Below are 21,371 nucleotides of genomic sequence, written 5' to 3' on the forward strand. Positions count from 1 at the left end.
AGCCCCTCCTTTTCTCATCCCTCATGGTGGCCTCTAGCCCTCTAGAAGCCCAATGGTAGCAACTTATTAGGCCTGCTTTCCCAGGTAGACTTTTCTCCTTCAGAACTTTCCTGTTGGGCATCTCAGGCTATGGAGAGCAGCTTAGTTGTGATCTAAGAGATAACACCCTCCGGCGTTAAAGACTGGCAGTGCTTAATGTGCTGTCCCTCCTGGGAGTGTTTGTACTTAAAAAGGCCTGACTCTCCAGTGGTCAAATATCAGACGGCCATATGCCCAGATGAGGGAGACATGTTTTACTGAAGCAAATGTCTAGGCACTTGAATTATAGCCTTTAGGCAGTAATCAAATTCTTATGGATAAGTCGTGCAGTCATTTACCAGCTCAAGAATGCCAAAAAAGGAAGACTTGTAATTTTGTTATTGTCAGGAAAGTTCTGATATAATAATGAACCTAAAATACTGACTAGATAGTGAACACACCAAAATCCCATAGACCAGAATCCACTCACACGGCCAGCGGCTGCAGTGGAGAGCATGACCCAGTGATGGGCCTGATACGTGGTCACATTTATGGAGCCGTCAAATGCCTATAATTGTGAGTATTCAACAGATGGACACGTATACTCTAATTTTTTACTGGTCTCTTTCCTGTACTAGAAATGCCCATTTAACTGAGCCCTCTCAGATTTTCCTTTAAGTGTCTGCACTTACACTTCCTTAGGCAGGAAGAGAGTGAGAGTCTGGGGAATAAAAGCCAAGAGCTCCAAGGATAGAAAGGGCAGCCACCTGGATATAAGGGTGAGAGAGGTTTGTGAGAGGAACTGGAGTTCTGGTTCCTGTCCTTACAAACAGATGCCCACAGCAAAAGCACAGCATCCTGAAGTGGATGCAGAAATCAAGATAAGAAGGAAGTTGTGGTCAGTGTAGCCCAGCATTTTTGTGCTGTGCATGGAAACAGAGTGCAGTGCAGAGGCAAGCAGGGCAGCCAGGGCAAAGCACAACAGATGCAAGAAAAATCATAGGTTTCCCTGATGGGAGAGAGGGAGATTTCTCCCCATAAGTGATTCAGTGCATTGCATGCATGTACAAGTGCAAAGAGATAGATTGGCGAAAAATCATAGAGTAACAAGATGAATAGCAGCAAGCAGTGGCAACAGCACCTGTTAAAGTAGACACCCTGTTTGTTAACAACGGGACTTGAGAGAATGTAGAAGGAATCTGAGGAGTCTCTACAGTCAGCATGCTTCTAGAGACATGGCTACAAAGATGATAGTCAACCCATCAAAGATCAATGTAGGTCTCAAGAAAAGGATGGGGAAGAGTAGGATCAGGACTGAGACTTCGCCTTTGGCCTTCATGACCTGAAGAAGTGAATGATTCTTTGTTGGGGAAATTGGCAGTTGAGAGAGAATCATATCTATGTTAAGTATATATACATATATATTGTAAGTGGTTATTGATGTGCCTTTGTTAACTATTTAATAAATGTATGTGTAGTTCATTCAAAGTGTTTTGGTTCTTCTCAATTTCTGTTCATAAAGTCCCACAGTAAAGAAATTCATTCATGGGTTGTTATACTAGGAAAACCTGAACTCACAGGAATCCAGGCAATCAGCGGTCACAATTTGGGCCTCCAGGTAGGGGCTGCTAATAAATGAGGCATTTGCACTAACAGTCACACCCTAATTTGATTGGTGTACAGGACCTCACTGAATATCAAGAAAATGTTTACCATAAACTGAGCACCAGCCAATGGTAGAGACCACTGTAATAAGCAACTCTCTTCTCCTGATGGACACCATCAGAGATATTCTCGATGCTGAAGATGTTTGGGACCTCAAGAGTCATTGGGATGAGATTGTGGGGCCAGAGGAGCACCCAAACCATTCAGAATGAAAAGATGGCCAAGGAGTGTCTGACATGCAGCCACACCCACTATTGTTGTTCTCTACTCCCCACATCCTAGATAAATTTTACGCAGTGGTAAAAATAAAAATATCTTCCAGATATTGTTAGTGGGCTTAGGCAAAGGTCAGTCTAAGAATAACCTTTGAGTAATAACAGACTAAGAAAAGCTTTAAATAGTATTTTAAATTATTATTGTGTCCACATTCAGTGTTATGCCACTTGACCCTTCTCCCATCCAATCCACCCTCCACATTACTGCCAGGGTCATTTTTCTACAGTCAAAAATGATTATTTCACTTCCCTGACTAAAAATCTTCGATAATCTCTCATGCTCTAGCCTTAGGCTTGCCCTCTAGCTTCATTCTTCCCCCTGCCTTCTGTAACCTGTACACTCCAGAGAAGCCAAACCACTGTTAGAAAAATATAATTAAAAACTAGATCTTCTTCCAACCCCCAAATCCTCTCCACAAAGCTAGGAGTGAAAGAAAACACTTTTATTATTGAATACACATTAAACCAGAATGGGATGCGCATCACAGGTAATCCACTAAGAGAATGCAAAGACAAAAAGGAATCTCATCTCCTCATATAGCCAAGCAGATACAACCCGTTACACACGTTTTCAAGATGATAAACAACTCGTCCTCGAGTAAGAGGCTTGACAGCACCTTTTGTCATTCATAGTTCATCCTAACTTTATCATAATTGGGGAGGCCACCTGTGTTGACTTTATCTACAGGAGAAACAAACTTCTCACACCTTTACCACAGGAGATGGTTTTGCAGATTGGAGAAGGATGCCCAGGGAAGCTAGGCTCTCCCTCTCCTACGGAACTGAGAGATGGGGCTCTATGTCCTTTATGTTTGCATTTCTAAGACATGGCTCCCAGGTCCTTGAGGAAACATTCCAGAATTGTGAGATTAGTGGGAGGCTTATGTAGCCATTATAAAGATTTACATACAAAGAGGACAGAGAAAGAAATTTTGAAAGAAAAGGGAGGGGGTGGGGGAGAAGTCTCCTCCCTTATTTTCAACAAGGAGAATTAAGCCTCTTATTTTTAATTTGTATTTGCCCTTACACCACTCACCGTTTCCCAGATCCATACCATGGTTTCCCATATCTTTGTGCTGTTTTTCTCTCCACTTGGAACACCTTCCCCTCTTCTTCCTCCTCTTCTTTGGAAACTCATCATTCAGTGTATTCATCAATTGTCAACTCTTCCACTGAGATGCAGCTGGTATTTATTTAGTGCTTACTAGATAATCTCAAAGCTCAGTGGCCACCTCTCCTATATTGGCTTTCTGCCCCCTCCATTAAACTGGGCTTCTCAAGGGCAAGAACCAGGTCTAGTTGGTCTTGATATCCTTTATGATGCTTCAAACAGTAGCCACATAGTAAATGCATAATAGATTTTTGGAGAAACAATCAACTAAGAAATCAGGGCACTTTTGTTGTAAAGAAGAAAATCTCAAATAAAAGGGATTTATGTAATGATGCAGGGAAATTTCACAAATTCCAATGGCAGAAAGAACAACTGGGCGTCATGGAGCTAGAAACTTATCAGGTAGCGTGTTTCTCCTCTCTGTCTCGCTGTCTGCCTCTCTCTCCTCCAGTCTCCTGCTTCTTTCTGCAAACCAGCTTTCTCTGCTTACTTATCAGCACGCAGGTGATTGATCAGGGCTATTTGCAAAATGGTAGTCTTATCCTAAGAGTCTACATCAGTGATAGCCTGCACCAAAAGTACCCGGAAGCTTGTAAAACATAGATTGCTGGACCCACTCAAGGGTCTCTGATTCAGTAGATATGGGATTAAGTATGAGAATTAGCATTTCTAACAAGTTCCCAAATGATTCTGATAATCTGGGGACACAATCTGAGAATGATTAATCAATTTGACCTTCAAGCTTGGTTCCCCACAAACAATTGGCTCAATCACTGGGATTCATGCCTGATTCTCAGAAGAGAGAATTTTATTGGTGAGTCAAATGTTCATCCCTGTTACATTTAGTTGTGGCCAAAACAAATGGAGTCACGTGGTACATATGAAAGGTTGCCGCTTTGAGGCTATGGACTGGGAAACTTCAAAGAGGTGGATCTCTAGTACGGTCACTCCCATGGCTCCTTTTAAAGCTATAAGAATCTCCACACTGAACTAGATCCTTGGTCCATGCAGCTCAATTCTCCATAGCCAATAGGGCCAATGAGGACATAATCTCTTGGGCATCTCTGGCCACTCACCTCAAAGAAACTCAAATATTTACATCCAGCCTTAAACTCATCATCTTCCCTCTGAAATATGCCACTCCTCCATCCAGTTGTCCAAGCAAGAGACCTGGGAATCACCTTTGACTTCTCATCCCCACCCTCTATACACAGTCTATCAAGTCCTGTCAATTCTATCTCCTAGTTATTTTCTCTATATCTACTATACCTGGTTAGTTTAACTTGACACCCCACCTCCAGTGCTGTTTTCCTCTAATCTGTTCTTCACATGACTGTCAGAATGCTCTATCTAAAACACCTTCCCAATCTTAGTTCTTGGGACAGCTGATTTAGGCCTGGGGCAGCGAAAGCCTGGGCCTGTAGTCTCCAGCAGCATGCAGCTACAAGTCTACCTACCCCAGAAGGCCATACAAAGGTTATCATGCTATGAATACTATGATGTAATATGAAAAAAGTTTGGGAAGCTATGATCTAAACCACAAGTTTGACTATGTAACTCCTCTGCTTAAGACCTTTCAATGACACCCCATACCTCTCAGGATAAAGTCTAAATATACTTACGATAGCCTATAACACCTGGCATGATTTGGTCCCTGTCTACTTCTCTAGGTTCTTCTCTTGCCACTGCCTGCTTTGGACATGCTACTTCAACAGCATGTAAATACTTGTAGTTTCCAGCACACGCCCTGCTGTTTCATGCCTGTGAACCATTGTCCATGGTTTCCTTTCTGCCTGGAATGTACACCCTCCCCCTTTTTGCCTGGCTACTGTGGGAGATCAAAATTGGCCACCCTGAAATATCTCTTTGCCTTGATTATTTTCTCTGATGGACATTTGACCTCCCCCAAACTGCCTAAAGGAATTTAACTCTGGGTGTAGACAGACTGGCAGGGTCCTCACTAAGCCCATTCTTAACAAAGTTCTGTTTACCAAATATTTACATTTGTAAAGGTGTCTCCCTCTGTGTAGTGGGAAGATGGGGGGTTGACGTTATCTGTGAAAACTCTTATCAGGAGGAAGAAGAAGACTTAAATCTACATACTCTTGATTACTGTAATTCCTGTCTCTCCAGCCACATTCTCTATAGGTGGCCCTGCAAAGCATTGTCTGACAAACATTTACATTTCCCTCTTCATGTAAATTGTCTTCTTCCCCTCTGAAATCCCAAAACACCACCCACCTCCAACATCCTCCTTTGTCTTTAGCTGAAGATAGTATTTAAGACGAGAATCTCTGCTATTGTGTTGAGAAACTCAGTTTCCCTGGTTTCTCCCATGTATACATGTTATTAAACTTGGTATTATTTTCTCCTGCTAACCTGTCTTTTTAATTATTTAGCCAGCCGTAAGAACCTTGGGGGGAAGAGCAGAGGGGGATTCTCCCTCTTCCCCAACAGTTTTGGCACCCAGTGTGGGGCAAAAATTTCACTGGCTGGACACTGCTCACTCCTGGATGACTGCAGTGGAGAGATCCCGGACCCTGACGAGAGCCAGCAGGAAGTGAAAGTTCTTACCATGTCAGTCTCCCAGATCTCTGCCTGCGGGGTCCAATGGAAGTGAGAGTGGTGAGTTTTCTCTTTCTAAATTTAGATTAACAGGAGAAAATATTGGTGAAATTAGCTTCTTGGACTCAGTGACTCTTAGATCCGGTTGGGTACCCATTGGATAATTGATCCTTTTCCTCCCAGAAATAGTCTTTGTCTCTGTCTCTCTTTTTGTCATTTACACAGGCATCTCTATAAGCCTGTCATCTGGGCTTTTGTCTTGTTCTATATCTTGAGAGCTTGCTTTGTGACCTTTCTGGTCTCCACAATCTGGAGGATGTACATACCAGTGTACATCCTTGGCGGCCAGTCGTACAGACTGGGGTTCCGAGAAACTCTCTTTGTCCAGCTGTGCCTACTCTCATGGAAGTTTGTCTTAAGGGGTCCCTTTTGTATAAGGGGCCTTTGTCATCTCTTGTTGTGCTTTCTTATTTTGGGAAGTGAATTCTCTGGATCTCTTTTGGAGATGCCTCTTGCGTCCATAGTTAAAGCTTGGGATGAGTTGCTGTTAAGGTTAAGATCCTACTCATCCATATGGCCAGACGATGGATCATTTAAATTGGAAAAACTTCTAAATTGGGGAAAAAAAATTTTTGAGAGCTCTCACAAAATTGTATTATTGGCACCTAAGAAAAGGCCAAGAAAAAAAGAAGGGAAAAATTTGACTAACCTTAAGACCCTGACTCAGGTTACAATTAAACTGAGAAAATGTAAAACTGTAGGATTATAAAGGTTGGAATGTTTGAGCTAATTTTATATAAAGAGGTTACATCAACTTTGCCTGAGTATATTTTAAAATGTCTGACTGGGAATGCTTCCCTTGTCCAAAATTATAAGACCAAGACCTATTGATAATAGTCCTAATGAAAACTATGTTTAGAGATATAAGAGGTGATGAAATTTACGTGAAATTTTATAGAAAACCTGATGTTATTTCTATTACAGAACTGGTTAACAAAAATAACTTAAATGTTGGCTAATTTTATCTAATGTCTTAGGAAGTGTTGTAGGTGATCTAAATAATTATTGGGAACAAGTAACTAAATAGATGTGAAAAAGATGAACTTGGGTGAACTTTTAACAATAATTATGTATTATGGTGGTTACAGCTTCCAAACTTTTTGGTGACTTAAAACTTTAGAGTTTTGCTAAATTTTAAGATAAAAATTCATTGAGTATCTAGATCATTTCCAAATAAGATAAGATATTAGACATTGATTGCTAAATACAGGTTTGTCTACTTTTGGCTTATTACAGGAAAACAAAAGGGTTTTTTGGTTCTATTGGTAAACATGTCTTGTGTTTTATTAAAAGATTGTACTATAAAGTAACATGTTTCTAGAAATTATGAAGTGTTTATAAATTTTTCAAGCCACAGAATACTACTGTAAAAGAAAGTTTATAATTACTTAGTTTTTACTTAGAAATTAAGGTTTCTAAGGGTTAAAAATTCTAATATGTGATTAAAGTTACTAAAAATTAATAAGGAAAACAGCACTGTATACAAGGAAACTAAGATATATATAGTAAAGAAGGTACAAATAATGGAAATATTTTGTTTGGTTAGTTAAGAAAGATAAATTTGTCTCAAAGTACTAGAAGAGAAGAAAGGAAGGCATGAAACAGATTCTGAAGGTAAAATGAAAGTTACAGAAGGTTTGTGGAAGAAAAATTCTGGAAAAGGAGTTTTATACATGGTCAAGTTGGCTAAGATTAAAACTAAATCCAATTAAGTAAATAAGTTTTAATGTCAAAAGTAAGCTGGTGCAAAATTAAAATTTGGTCTCCTTTCTCTTAAAAGAATAATTTTCTTGAACTTGATAAAGAGGCTATAAAAGGTTTTTCTTTACCATTGAGTAAGTCTACCTAAAAGACAGAAAATCTATGTTTTGTTAAAATAATTTCCTATGTTCAAATGGACTGAGGTCTCTCTATTAAGGTTTTTTTTACTATTTTAACTCTGTCTGCCCTTGACTATTTCATAGTGAGCATTGTTTCCTACTTGATCAAGTGTTTATGATAAACCTTCTTAGGTGGTATTGTGTGGGTAAATGTTATTGATATAGGCATTTTAAAATTGTATAACATTACTGAAATTCTGATCTGTCCTATTTATCAGTCATAATTCTGGTTATTATTTTAAAGTGTTGTATGTCACAAAATTAACCAAATTTCTTTGTCAATTGCCATTTTGAGGTCTTGGTGTTTACAGACTTATTTCTCTGCTCTAATGCTTTTACAAAATATGTTTCATCTTCAGAAAAATTCCTGGAAAGTACTCTAACATTTACTCTGGAATACAGGTTTCTGACAAACTTTCTGATCATAAAACTGAACTTGATAAGAAATTACAGAACTCTGATGGAGAGACTGATGACTTCACGAAGCTGCTAACAAAAAGATCAGGATCAAGAATGGATTACACAGGACTGAATGAATTGATAAGGATGATTATAATTTTCATGATTTTTTTCATTTGAAATATTGCTCATTTTTTTAATGTTTTGTTTTTTTCAGATTTAAAGAAATTTTTTCTCTGTTCTCCTGAGCTAACTATGACTTATGACAATTTGGTAAATGATACTTTTGTAAGCAAAATTGAAATATTTATCTTTTTCTCTCTACCTGATCCCTCCAGAATTTGAAAACTCTTAGTAAGTAAATATTCTTATTTCACGGCAATATAGTTATTTGCATAAGTTCAACAAGAATCTGTTCTCCTTATAACAGGACACAATTGGAAACACTGGTTATATTACCAAGGCTGTGATTGGAACATCATATTTGCAATATAACCATACAGCTTCTGAGAGACAAAGATTGGACCTGATGGAATAAAGCCACATGGAAATATTGGCCTGGTACCTTATGTTCCAAGCAGCACTTACTGGATAAGTAAAGAATGTCACTTATCTGGCAGGTACAAGGAACCTCGAAATATTTTCGGGAAACCTCCAGAAGAGAGAAATTCACCCAAATCTGTAGGTATTACAGGCGAAGTCTGATGACAAAGTCCTTGGCTTGGCTTTCCTGGCCTCGAGAGGCCTTTGAAGTTCAATCTGCGATTCCTTATAAAAAAAGTTCCAGCAAAGCAGATTTAAAAGAGCTTATATGATCAATGGCTATTCTTCCTGTACTTATGTAAATAATTCGGCCAAATTTATTAAAACTAAACTTATATTGCAAAGTAGTTAGTCTTAATTTGGCTATCTTTAATAAAAATGAGGGTGATTTTAGAGAGAGAAATTATTTCAATGTAAACTATAATATACATTTGCAGGTATTAGATCCTAGTTTTGTTAATAGTCTTGCAGGTTTTTGTCTTATTTCTATTGACTGGACTGGATCCTGATTTCTTCTAGTCCCCTGAAATATCTGGCTACAGATCTCCTAACTAACGGTTTTGATTTTTTCCCCATCATTTTCATTTGAAATCACTGAGAACTGAACCTGCCCTTTTTCCTGAAGCTTTGCAAACTGAAGCTGGTGGACTTGATATAAACTTAAGAGAGATTCATGTCTGTTGCTAATGTAAGCCACTCAGGAAGGTACCTGACTACCTGATGACATCATCAGGGACATTTAAGCTATAAAAGATGCTTTGACTCTGACATCTAGAAATCTTCTTGACTGACTACCCCTTGGGCTCAGGAACTGGTTTACAATTTGCCCCAACCATTAACCTGGTTTTTCTTTTGTTTCCATAGAAATGCTTCTTATTAAATACTTGATTGCTTACTTCCACAATATATAAGGCCTAACTTTGGGAGCCCGCCTGCATCACCACCTTCTAAAATGAACTTAATTGAACTGATCTATTATTAGGACTAAGAAAAGTGTTCAGTGAGATGGAACAGTCTACCAACTCAGCTTCTGGACTATGAAACTTCTTTAAGTTTCAAAAGGACTGTGAAACTTTAAGTTTCAAAGGCGGGACTGTGGGAGATCAAAATTGGCCAACCTGAAATATCTCTTTACCTTCATTATTGTCTCTGATGGACATTTGACCTCCCCTAAACTGCCTAAAGGAATTTAGCTCTGGGTGTAGACAGACTGGCAGGGTCCTCACTAAGCCCATTCTTAACAAAGTTCTGTTTACCAAATATTTACATTTGTAAAGGTATCTCTGTCTCTGTAGTGGGAATAGGGGGGGATGACCTTATCTGTGAAAACTCTTATCAGGAGGAGGAAGAAGACTTAAATCTACATACTCTTGATTACTATAATTCCTGTCTCTCCAGCCACATTCTCTATAGGTGGCCCTGCAAAGCATTGTCTGACAAACATTTACATTTCCCTCTTCTTGTAAATTGTCTTCTTCCCCTCTGAAATCCCAAAACACCACCCACCTCCAACATCCTCCTTTGTCTTTAGCTGAAGATAGTATTTAAGACGAGAATCTCTGCTATTGTGTTGAGAAACTCAGTTGATACACATATATATTGCTAAATGTTTACCACAATAAGGTTAGTTAACACATCCTTCATCTCACATAATTACCATTTTGTTGTTGTTTTCATTGTTGTGGTGAGAACATTAAAGCTCTACTCTCATAGCAACTTTCAAGTATATAATACAGTATTAACTATAGTTACCATGCTGTACATTACATCCCTAGAACTTATTCACCTTATAACTGAAAGTTTGACCAACCCCCCCCCTCCCCCGCCCCTCAGTCCCTAGTAACCACCATTCTACTCTCTGTTTCTATGAACTCAATGTATTTAAATTCCATATATAAGTGAGATCATACAGTGTCTTTCTCTGTGTGACTTTTTTCACTTAACATAATGCCCTCAAGGTCCATTCATGTTGTTGCAAATGGCAGGATTTTTCTTATTTACGGCCGAATCATATTCCATTGTATATATACACCACATTTTCTTTATCTATTCATCTTAAGATGGCAAATTTTATGTTACATATATTTTTCCACAATTGTAAAAAAAAGCAGACAACACTGCTACTTCTATTCCAAGCTTGGACACAAGAATTCCACGTGCAAGAATGGGAGCTACAGTTCCTAAGGATCAGCCTCCCTCATTGTACCACCCAATCGTTTCCTTCTGAGGTTCTGCCATACCCCCCAGAGCACTGAGACGGTACAGTGTGCAGAACAAAATAGCAATCGCTTTCTAATTGAATGTCCTTCTTTCTGTTTAGTCTTCTAGGTCTCCCAGGAGGTTTTCCAAACCTCTCTCCCATTTTGCTTTTTCTGTCTTTCTTTTCCATTCCCAAGCTTTCACCTCTATTCCTTACCCCTTTGAGACTATCCGGAATAATTCCTTAAATAAGGCAATGCTTAAAAACAAACAGCATCAACAAATGGAATGGGAGTTGGCTTCTCATTTGTGGCTCAAAAGCAGATAGGACAAGGAAGAATAAATCATTGGCTACCCTTGTGATATGGGAGGGAAAAATACCTATAGAAATGAGAAACAACACAAGCTACCATCAGTAAATGATCCCTAGTATAAGTAAAATGGAGGCAGGATTGCATTATAAGGATATGGGAGTCTACTTGTCAGAGCTCTTCAGGTTACAAGTGACAGAATTCAACATAAAGCTGGTTTAAGAAAGAAAGACATATATTAGGTCAAATAGTCGAAAGATCCATGGATGGTTTGGCTTCAGGCACAGCTGTATGCTGGTGCTCAGACTGTGAGGTTAGGAATCTGCCACTCTCCTTTTCTCAGCTCTGACTTCCTCTGTGTTTATCATTGAAAGGTCCGTATCTGCATCTAACTAGATTAGCAATACAGAAGAAGAGAGTGCACCATTCCCAATAGTTCCAGCATAATTCCAAGGGCTGATTCATTGGCCTAGTTTTCGGTGCATGATTACGCCAGCTTAGATCACATGCTCATTCCTAAAGGTAGGGGATAGAACATTCTAATTAGCCAGGTTAGAGTTTATGCACCTACTATCTGAACCAGGGAATGAGACATCTTTCAGCAAACTTGGTGGATTGAAAGAGAGAGGGAGAGCTGGTCCCTCAAAGGAAAACCAAAGTGCTGTTTCCCAGAACAGTTGGGAATGTGTGTTGGACAGACAAAAACAAGATATGAACTTGATAGCCTGCCCAGTTTACAAAAGGTCTTAAACTAATATAATGCCACTATACCATATACAAATAAAAATGTACTCATGCCTTCTATGCAGAGAGACAATCCAAATTTTTGTATCCTAAGTGCACCCAACTTTAAGCTCGAGACCTTTCAGTGATTCACAGTCATCTTGGACTGGTCTTGATGTAGCTCCCCATGGTCTCACATCTATAGGTAAATGATACATTTGACCCCATCCAAAACACCCAATGTCTAATATTGGAGGGAAAACAGGATAAAATAAATAAAACTTCCCATTTGGAAATGGAAAAAATGGATACAATACACAAAGATTACCCATCGATATCATACCAATTTATGTACCACATACATGAATAGCAAGAACTCCTTGACCCAGCAATAGAGTGAGTTCTTGGTCAACCCAGCTGGATGTCTCATCTTCTCAGAGCATCTCCCTTGTCCATTTTCCTACTTGGCCACTCCTGAAAGGGTCGTTAAAGAGGTTTACCCTTCTGGAGACTACATCATTTCAGCAACCCAATTCCTGTAGATGTGAGTTCAGTGACTTGAGAATTGCCTTAGGGGTTAAAAATCATAGACGTTTGATTTTTTGGCCAGGCTTGGCTTTTCTCTGGCAACACACTTCCTTAAAATTAGTAGATATGTCACGTAGCATTAAATTTAGTTTCCTGTAAGATAAAAACCCAAAATAACAGTGACCTATCTAAGATCGAAGCTTATTTATTTCTTTCATAAAATAAGTCTAGAAGTAAATTGTGCAGAGCTAGTATGAAGTACACAGCTTCCTTTTAGCTCTCTGCTCCAGCATCCCTAGAGTATGACCTTCATCCTCATGGCCCAAGATGACTGATATGGCCAGCTATCATATCCACATTCCAGGAAGTAAGATGGGGAAAGGTGAAGAAGGGCATGTCTCCTCCCTTCTAAGGGGACTTCTCAGAAGGCCCACAAAACACTATTGCCTATGTCTCATTGACCAGAGCTTAAAGGCATGGCCGTGCCTAACAGTAAGGGAAGTTGGGAAATGTAGTCTAGTCTTTTATTCCAAACGGCAATGTTCCCAGACAAAAATTGGGAAACTGTTACTAAAGAGGGAGAAAATAGGTGTTGGGGTAGGCAACTAGAATTCTACATTCTACTACAATAGATTAGATTTAAATTCTATTTTATGAAGTGGTAGTCAAAGGAAGAGATGTTGTCGACTCATGTCCTTGAATATTCACCCTAGCTTAGGTATTTCTGTCTTTTAGCAACAGGCCTTAGGACTCTGCCCAGGCCCCCTAGTGCCTCAATTAAATGATCTCTATCTTGGCTTTTCACCGGGGTCATTACAAAGTCATCTTTGGGTAGGGGAGGCACAGCTAATCTTCTTTTGTCTTTTAAGATGCATATGAGGTATTGGCCCGCCTTTTGATAGGAGTAGGTGCTTGGGGGATACCTGGGGATCTGGATTTTCCCAGGCCCTATTCTTATGTTTTATTGTGTTTCCTTTTTTATCTTTTTTTTGGGTGTATGCGTCCCTTTTTTATCTACTCATCTCTGCACTCTACCCATTCTCCTAGCCCTAAAATAATGTTGGTTAATGAGACATCACTCGTAATTAGATCATTGTCAGTGGGTTTTCCCCCTTGGTCTGGCAGAGAACTTTTAACAGAACCTACTTGAGAAAGGCCTAGACCACCAATTGTATCTTCTGCTATGGTTGCCAATTCTTTGCCACTGATTGCGCCAGCTTCAGTTTTGAGATACAGAAGCCATCGGTTTTTTCAATCCTGTAAGGCTCTAAATTACGGGACAATTGGTCACTTTAGATAGGCAGAAAGCACTTATCTTAAAAATGCTGTATTTCTTTCTATATCTACTTGCAGACATCTTAAGTTTTAGTTTGAATTAATTCCTGTCTTGTAGAACTTTGGTGAAAGCAACAGGAAGTAAGTAGTAAATGCCAACATCCTGATTTTTTCCCTGCAATTTCTCTTAACACTACAGCCATTTCTCTTTGCACATCTGCTTCATTCTTCTCTGTTCAGAACAACTTTCTTTGTTTCTCTGAGCTTTCTGTTGGCCCTAGCAATGCTTAGGTTAACATATTCTCAGTTTAATCAAAAACACCAGGACTCATCAGAATCCCTGAGTCCCAAATTCAAACTCCCTAGGGAGAGAATCTTACTGATTCAGTTTGATCAGTTGTCCACCCATCATCAATTTAGTGACGGTCAGGGGGCAAGGATCGTGTACTATGAATACAGCAGACAGAACTCTCCCCTGCTGTTTTGGAGTATTATTCCCAAGGTAGAGATTTGGCTGTCTGGACAGACAACTGAAAAGGTGTCTATTACAGACATAATCATAAATAACTATGATACAAGATAAATCCCACAAGAAAGGTAAGAATTAGATGCCACAGCAGTGTAAAGTAAGAGGAGATTTCTTACAGCGAAAAAGCTTAATGGAAGTGATGTCAGAGGTATCTACAAGCCAAGAAATGCTAAGGATTACCAGCAAACATCAGAAGCTAGAGGAGGCAAAGAATTCCCCTCTACAGTTTTCAGAGGGAGCATGACCCTGATGACACCTTGATTTTAGACTTCCAGCTTCCAGAACTGTGAGAGAATAAATTTCTGTTGTTTTAAGCCATCCAGTTTGTGGGACTTGGTTACAGCAGCCCTAGAAAACTAATATACACTCTAAAGTGACAGAAATCCTGTGCCCCAAAGCCTTACTTTCCTCTGAAGGACATCTTAATTAACCGCTTCACCATTACAAACAATGACCTCAAGTGGGGAAATCCTCATTGCTACCCACTCCACCCCTCCGGCCTCTCATTCCCTGGAAGGATATTTTCCTTGTAACTTATTTCTTAGCACAAGATTACATATAATTTAGTCTTTCTAATATTATAAAGAAAAGACCCTATTAAAAAACTAAATTACTTTTGGTAATGATGATTTACTGTGTAATTGGTTATAGATGCTACTCCACAAACTTGGGTATGGAAGAACTATCACATTTCTTTATTTTCTTTAAATCAAATTTATTTCAACTCCACATCTCTGTGCTGCCAGATTGGCAAAAAATTAAATTCCAATCACTTTCTGGAGCTTTCTACCCTTCTTAGGATCACACAAATACTCAGGAGGTTTGTGTGGCAACTATCAAATAGGGAGAGTATCTCCAATCCTCAGGCCGTCATGCTTTGCAGTCCAAGCCGACATGGTACTATAAAAGCAAGCAGTCACATTTCTCCCATGCCTCGGTGAAAGCCACAGCACCTAGAATCGAGCTAGCTTTCTAAGGTTGACCACAAATACATTACTCCCAGAGGTTCTGCCAGGAAGCAGCCTGAGATCCTTACTACTCCCAAACTGGCAGCTGTCAGTCCTTCCCAAGGCTTGGTGAAATCTCACTCCTTCTTCTGCCCACTCTAAAGTGAACTACTTTCTTCCCCTTGTTTGAGAATATTCCTTATGCTAGTCTCAGGATTCCAGGTAAACAAAAGCTAGGAAGACAGACTTTGGGGCCTGCAACACAACCCACTCTCTCCCCATAAAAGAAAGTACAAAGGGCTTGGATTCCTTTTTGGAACACAGGAAAGGAAAAATAGAGGGAGAATAAACATAGTATCTCAACAAACTACTCTGCATCACTTAAGTACTAGGATAAAATCATATTAAGAGCTTATATTTTTTTGAGCACTTACTATATGCCACTTATATTGTTCTAAGTGCTTGACATGTGTTTACTTATTTTAGCCTCAATTCAATCTGGTAGGTACCATTATTATCCCTGTTTTCGAGGTGTTGAAACTAAGGTACAGAGAGTTGATGTCACTGGCATAAGGTCACATAGCTACTAAGTGGCAGGGCTAGTATTTAAACATAGGCAATTTGGCTCCAGAGACTGCACCCAACATTTGTGCTCTACTGCTTCTCAATGGAATATATCATCTTCTTATTTACACAGGTTTTTTTAGATCCTGGGAATTCCTAGACTTGGATGATCATCAGGTTTCATTCAGAACCTCAGAGACACCTCCTTCTTCCATACCTCCCCTACATCAATAGGACCTCTAATAGCTGGATTTCTCCATAAGCCACCATAAGGACAAATGGCCTTCTTCGTGTCCGTGCTATAGATGTTAGCCCTTGGCGCCAGTACCTTTAATATAGAGCACTATTATAAGGCAGTGTTTCAAGCCAAATAGTCTTAGATAATAGCTGGCTTTGATCATGTGCAGATCTCTGATTCAACCTATCGTGGCTAGAATAAACTATATTCCAAGAGTTAATTGCTCTCAATGCATATGGCATAGGCTTTAGCAACTTTATGCGGAAAGAATCCTGGGGCTGATTTCTTCGGAAAGGGGCTGAGCGAGTGGTGGTCAGTAAGGTTGTCAAATGCTACAGCCCAGGGTCATGCTAAATAATGAAGACTTGCTGGGTAGAGTATTCTTGGCTGTAAGTTTTTTCCTTTTAGCACTTTAAATATATCATGCCATTCTCTTCTAGCCTGTAAAGTTTCTGCTGAGAAGTCAGCTGATAGCCTTATGGGGTTTCCTTTGTATGTAACTTGACATTCTCTTGCGGCTTTTAGGATTCTCTCTTTTTCTTTAATTCTGGACATTTTGATTATGATGTGGAGAGAAGGGAACTCTCATACACTGCTGGTGGGAGTGCAAACTGGTGCAGCCACTATGGAAAACAGTATGGAGATTCCTCAAAAAAGCAAGGATAGAACTACCATATGATCCAGCTATTCCACTGTTGGGTATTTATCCAAAGAACTTGAAAACACCAATTTGCAAAGGTACATGCACCCCTGTGTTCACTGCAGCGTTATTCACAATAGCCAAGACTTGGAAGCAACCTAAGTGCCCATCAAGGGACGAATGGATAAAGAAGCTGTGGTATATATACACAATGGAATACTACTCAGCCATAAGAAACGATGAAATCCAGCCATTTGTGACAACATGGATGGACATTGAGGGTATAATGCAAAGTGAAATAAGTCAGAGGGAGAAGGTCAAATACCGTATGATTTCCTTCATTAAGTAGTAGATAATAACAACAATAAACAAACACATAGGGACAGAGATTGGATTGGTGGTTACCAGAGGGGAAGGGGGGAGGGAGGAGGGTGAAAGGGATAATTCGGTACATGTGTGTGGTGATGGGTTGTAATTAGTATTTTGGTGGTGAACATGATGTAATCTATGCAGAAATAGAAGTACAATGATGTACACCTGAAATTTTTACAATGTCGTAAACCAATGTTACTGCAATAAACAAAAAATTAAAAAAAAAAAGAAAAAAAAAGAATGAAGACTTAATAGCTTTGGCTAGAGCTAAGCAAGTGTTCTAGTGTCAAAGGTCAGGCTACATAGTAGGTCAGGCGCTCTTTTCCACGTACCTTACAGTGGTGAGCTGCTGTCTTTTTCAGAAAGAACTCTCAGCTTAATAATAGGCTATGGTGGTCAACAGATGCCTTCTTGCCACGCTTCCTCCTTTAAGTGGTGACTATGGCCTCACATAAGAGTGTCTATTTTTTTTTTGAGGAAGATTAGCCCTGAGCTAACATCTGTTGCCAATCCTCCTCATTTTTGCTGAGGAAGATTGGCCCTGGGCTAATGTCCGTTGCCAATCCTCCTCTTTTTGCTGAGGAACATTGGCCTTGGGCTAACATCCGTGCCCATCTTCCTCTACTTTATATGGGACGCTGCCACAGCATGGCTTGGTAAGTGGTGCATAGGTCCACGCCTGGGATCCAAACCTGCAAACCCCGGGCTACTGAAGCGGAGGGCTCGAACTTAACCACTACGCCACTGGGCCAGCCCAAGCGTTTCTTACAATCAACAGATTAATGATAAAAACACTAAAGATGAATGTAAAAGATATCTCTGAATATACACTGGTACCAGTCAGAAGGATTCTATGTTAGGAAGTCAGAGCTTTTGCTCTGAAGAGATGAAGACATGATAAGACATGATCAACACATTCATAGCTTTTCCAGTGCATGAGCGTGATGAGTGTGATCCACCCAGATGGGTCTCTGAGAGCTATTAGCTGCAGGACTTGAGTAATCAAGCAAGAAATATAAGATGAGGGTCTGGCCCAGTGGTGTAGTGTTTGGGTTCACGCTCTCCACTTAGGCGGCTTGGGGTTTGTGGGTTTGGATCCTTGGTGTGGACCTATACACCACTCATCAAGCGGTGCTGTGGTGGCATCTCACATACAAAATAGAGGAAGATCGCCGATCTTCCTCACCAAAAAATTAAAAAATTAAATTAAATTAAAAAAACAAATATGAGATTTTATATATATTCTTATACACAAAATATATTTTATTCTGCTTTCTTATTATTGCCCAATGATAATCATGACATGTTAGATCTGGAATCAGAATCAAAGATAGGACAAGGTCAGAAAAGCCAGATACAATCAATTTGAAAGTCATGAAATAGAGCCTCAGGAAAAAAGTTCATTAGATAAATAGTCCAGGCAGGAAAACTAATCATAAGTGGTTAGTCCATGATCCCATCCCTTTGCTGTTCTTTAAGATAGGAATCATAGAGATTTAAGAATTTAGTGATATTTTTCATCTTCCTGCTTGGAATCTTTATTAATATCAGGTTATAAAGCTCACAAGATCAGTAGCGGATTTTTTAAGACATGCATCAGTGAAAATCCTCCTACATATGATTATGTCTAAATCCTCTATATCCTTTTATGTGAATAAACTTAAATGGTTGTCAAGGTGAATCAATCTGCAAATGCCTGGGCTGGACAATCAGACCTGCCTCTTTCTATTTTTCATATTTACCATGCTAACTCTTCCTTTGATGCTTTCATCCCTGCTAGCCTCTCCTCAACTCTTTTCTTCCTTCTCTTTAAAAATCTGAATCATATACTTCCTTCAATACTCAGTTCATTGCCCAAAGATAATCATGACATTTTAGATCTGGAAGTATCCTTAGAGCTGTCCAAAGCCCACTCAATTTATAAATGAGAAAACTGAATTCCAGAGAAGGGAAGTGACCTACCTGCTGGTCCTGAAACCTAGGTCACTTAATTCCCAGCTTGGTGAACTTTTTACCCCTGCACACCAGCTGAGGAGTCGTATTCTTTTGTCCCTCTACATTTGGAAACATTTGAAAAATAGATATGGAGTCAGAGACAAAAATATCAGCTTTATTGCTGATAAAGCTTGATTGGAGATTGTGGCCTGGATCTGCAGCCACAAATGAGCTTCTAATACCTGCCAGTTGGCCCCTCCCCCACATCAAACTGGACTGACTTGCCGCCAATCAAAGAGCAAAGAAGCCTAGACTCAGTGCATTTACCACATGGCAACATCGTGATGGGGGAAAGCAGGTCTGAGCCACACATTCTCAATCGTTTTTCCCAATTTCTCCACACATATAAATCACTCCTTCTCTTGGATAGAAACAGTGAGTGAGAGGTAGAAAAAAAGAGCAGAAGCTCTATTCAATATTTATGAATGGGTGAAAGTCCCTCTTTTATAGACCAAGGTTGGAAGAAAGGCATGAGGAAGAAAATGCCTCCCTCTAACAATCTTCTATTCCCAGAGTTTGTAAGTGACTCAAATCTGGGGCTATGTTTTGTCAATAGATGCTGTAAATGAACAACGGCTATTTATAATTGTCCAACATCTTGTTCTCCTTCTTTAAGTAACAAAATTTTTATTTTCCTTTGGGAAACCACAGCTCCCTCTAACTCATTCAATGAAGTTGTTGTAATGCTCATACGCCTACCTCATCCCCCACCGAGTTCCGTGGGTGGATATATGACCCAGACCAGACCAAACAGGCACAGTATTAGATTTAGAGATGGGCAGGTGACACAAACTGAACCAATACAAGTTAAACCTGGGACTTTGCTGGAATTATTAGGAAAGAAATGCCACGCTCTTTCTGCTGGGGTTGTGAAGCCTGGAGAATGTAAGCTTGGATTTGGTGATAGCCATCTTGGTCATCATGGGGGAAGAGTCTGCCTAAGAATGATGCAAACATAAGGAAAAGCAGAGTTGAGACATGGGCAAGGAGAAAGGTAGAAACATGGGGAAAATCCTGATGATATCATTGAGCTCAGGTATGCAGTTGTTCCTTAAGCCAGATTGAGCCCCCGACTTTTCAACTATGTGAGCAAATGAAACCCTTTCTGCACATAATTTTTTTAGCCATCTGGGGTAGAGTTTCTATCATAACCAAAGGCTACTGATGAAAACACCTTATCTTTTGACAAACCTAGAACCATTCTTCTCACTTTTGTGGTTTTCTGATCCACACTGTCATTGCCTGTCTCAAAATCCATTAACTTACATTAGGATGACACAAATTAGTCCTTCATTTTTACTCTCCTGCTTTGTGATTATTTTCACTGCATGCATTGCCCTCTCCCCAGTTAGTTTGTAAATATTTGGATGCCAGAAATCATGTTTTACTCTCCTTTTTTCTTTCATTTTTCCTCTTTTTTTCCAGATTTATTGAGACATATTTGACATATAACATTATATAAGTTCAAGGTATATAACTTGATAATTTGATGTATATTGCAAATGATTACCACAATAAAATCAGTTAGCACATTCATCTCTGTTACTATGAGTTCAGTTTCTTTTAGATTCCACATATAAGTGAGACCATACAATATTAGTCCAGACAAAATGAAAAGGCAACCTATGGAGTGGGAGAAAATATTTGCACATCATATATCTGAAGAGGGAATAATATCCAAAATATATAAAGAATTCATACAACTCAATAGCAAAAAAACAGCATGATTACTCTTCCTTAATCTTCACATTGCTAGTAACTCAACAGATGGACTGAGTCAGCCTGCTAAGAGTCTTGTATGGGCCTGACTACACAACAGGAATCTGAAACATTAACGTTAGTCGGCAGAACACACGCTTATCTAGTGTATAGACCTTATTAACTATGACAAAATATTTATGTTTTATTTGCTTATTTTATTGTAAACACAATTATTAATTTTGTCTTATTTTACTTTTTTGTAGATTCAACATCTGAGTTCATTGAAGTCTTGAGAGGAAAACATATTTTTTTGTGACTAAATACAGGCTAATTTTTACCTTGGTACTCACTAAAGTAAATGCTGTTGCACAAGAATATATACTCTTGTGTATACTTTCTATTTTTCCTTTTTTGTTTCTAGTGTATCCTCTGTAACAAGTTATTGGAGTAGAGTAGATATCTCAGACACTTTTTTGTTGTTGTTGAGGAAGATTCACCCTGAGCTAACATGGGATGTTAATCTTCCTCTTTTTTTCTTTTTAGCTTGAGGAAGATTCGCCCTGAGCTAACATCCATGCCAATTTTCTTCTATTTGGTATGTGAGTTGCTGCCACAGCATGGCTGCTGACAAGTGGTGTAGGTCCATGCCTGGGAACTGAACCTGGGCAACTGAAGCGGAGTGCACTGAAATTAACCACTAGGCCATGGGGCCGGCCCCTCAGACACTTTTTCATGGGAACATCAGTGTGTGTGTGTGAGACATATTTAACTTTTGTCCCCCATATCTTGCACTTCATGGCTCACAGATGAACAAATGCTGTCACATTTTGCCC

Source organism: Ceratotherium simum, chromosome X (assembly GCF_057802395.1).
Source record: "Ceratotherium simum simum isolate JZ-2026a chromosome X, ASM5780239v1, whole genome shotgun sequence".
Classification (NCBI taxonomy): Eukaryota; Metazoa; Chordata; class Mammalia; order Perissodactyla; family Rhinocerotidae; genus Ceratotherium; species Ceratotherium simum.